This window comes from Cyprinodon variegatus, unplaced genomic scaffold, assembly GCF_000732505.1.
Source record: "Cyprinodon variegatus isolate N-32 unplaced genomic scaffold, C_variegatus-1.0 Scaffold1300, whole genome shotgun sequence".
NCBI classification, from domain to species: domain Eukaryota; kingdom Metazoa; phylum Chordata; class Actinopteri; order Cyprinodontiformes; family Cyprinodontidae; genus Cyprinodon; species Cyprinodon variegatus.
Window position 1 is genome coordinate 43,805 of NW_015151753.1, and position 2,038 is coordinate 45,842.

The 2,038-nt window shown below is 53.3% G+C and overlaps 1 long non-coding RNA gene across 1 annotated transcript in view; it reads right to left on the reverse strand.

Annotated features, from left to right (window-relative positions):
• LOC107102705 overlaps positions 1–2,038 on the reverse strand; it is a 17,729-nt gene extending 15,691 nt beyond the window's left edge. The window contains exon 1 of the long non-coding RNA XR_001482139.1: positions 1,713–2,038. This is a non-coding gene — a long non-coding RNA (uncharacterized LOC107102705). The remainder of the gene's footprint in view (positions 1–1,712) is intronic.

Sequence of the window (2,038 nt, forward strand, 5' to 3'; positions counted from 1 at the left end):
CCAGTGGGCCTCAGCAGACGGCCGCTCACACTGAGCCTGGTTCTGCTGGAGGTTTCTAGTTCTGGTTGATCTGGATCTAGAAAGTGACCTGGTTAAGATTGGATAAAAAGAATAAATTTTAAATGTACCAAACACTCTCTCACATGCAATCAGGTATGCAATCACTTTATAGACACGCTGGTATCAAAATGCTGGAGGGGGCAATAGGTGGGGGAGGGCCGATGTTGGGGAAATGGACTGACCACGATAAAGAAATAAAGACAGTAAATAAAGAAAATAAACTAAAGACAGTAAATCCATAATTGGGTGACTGGCTGCAGATCCAAATCTTAGGATCAGTTTTAACTAAGAGGATCTAAAGCGATCTAAAGGTTCTAAGCAGAACTTCTGGAAAAGTTCACAAGTCACCTGAACTGAAATCAGCTGTTCTTCATCTGACCAAAGGTTTCTGACCTTCAAAAGCCTTAAGGTCAAAGGTCAGCTTTTCACCTTGTCCAAAGCTGCTGCTGGCAGGAGGTCCGGTTGCTTAGCAACAGACGGCATCAAAGGGAAAGACTTTAAAGGTGTTCCTCTGATGGAGGAGCTCCTGATCTAATCCCACCGGAACAAACATGGACGCCAGGTCCAGACCGCGGACGCCCGTCATCGACCCGCGTTCCCCTGAGCCTCCTTCTGGGAGGAGGTCTAACTGGGAAAACGTCCCGTTGGACTGGTTATACTGGGAAGATCGTTCAGCCAAACCAAAACGCTGCTTCTCTGCTCCGAGCGTCAGAACCATGAAACATCCGATGATCTAATGTCCGTTCTAGAGAACCACTGGTTTTACTGGTGAGCTCTGGGTTCGCTTTACTGGCTGATGGAGGTAGAACCAGTCCTTCAGTCTGTTCACCGTCTGCTTCGAGCTGCTAAACAGACCCAACGTCTCTAAGAAGCTGAAGGACCATCAGGTTCCACCAGAAGCAGCCGCTCTGCCTGACAGTTTGTCCCACAGCGCCTTGACCTTTGACCAACTGGTGAACTGGTGAAGTAGTGAACTGGTGAAGTGAGGTCAGACCAGTCTCCCATAAGAACCTCCATCCTCTGGTTCTGATGGACCTTAGGTCAGAACTCACTGCTCCCTCTCTGGGTCTCCAGGATCCAAACCTGCATCTGAGGCCCAGCTGGGCAGACCTGCTCTAATTCTGTATTTCTATAGAACTGTTCTTTTTTTCTGTCCTTTATCAAAGCTCTGTGGTCCAGAACCGGCCTCTGATTGGTTGAAATGAAAAGCGGGTCCAGTTCCTGGTTCTGGTTCTGCAGGAACTGTTCTGGGTTCTGGTTCAGGCGGAGGACCCATGGATGTTCTGTCCCGTTTGGACCGAGTTCAGCCCCCCCCCCCAGCCCAGAACAGCAGACGGGTGTGTCAGCACGCGCACCAGCCGCTGCTCAATGCGCGTGCGCGCGCTGCTGATGCGTTGCAATGCTCGACCCCCACCGAGAGAGCCGCCCGGTCCGGCTCGGTCCGGTCCGGTCCGGTCCGGCCCAGCATGCACCGTGCCTGGTTCTACTCTGCAGACCCAGAGCTGGTTCCACAGCGGCGGACCCGAACCGCCGCCGGATGCTGCCGAACCCAATGACCGCCCGCCGAACTAAAGACCCGAACCGAGCCGACCCGCTGGAGCCGCAGCTAGAGGCGCGGATCGGACCAGAACCGGGCCGGTTCCGTGGCCTACCTGGACTCCAGATCCGGGAAACAAAGGATGCTGCAGCAGCGCTCCGTGCGTCGCTCCAGCCTGCTGACAGCTTCCGCTCTGCTCTTCACCTCCTGCGCCTCCGAACCTCCGGGAAGGTCCGGCTCTGCTGCTGCGGGTTCGGACGGAGAGCAGGGAGGCTGCTTGTGACGCAGGCAGAAAGGCTGGATGTGATTGGCTGGAATCAGGTCGCTGTTTGTTTGTTTATCAGCTCAGTTTGAGCAAAACTGAGATTAACGGGAAGAAATGTTGGATTATAAACTGGACCTTTTGGAACCACTGAGGCTTTTATTTTGGAGGAACAGATG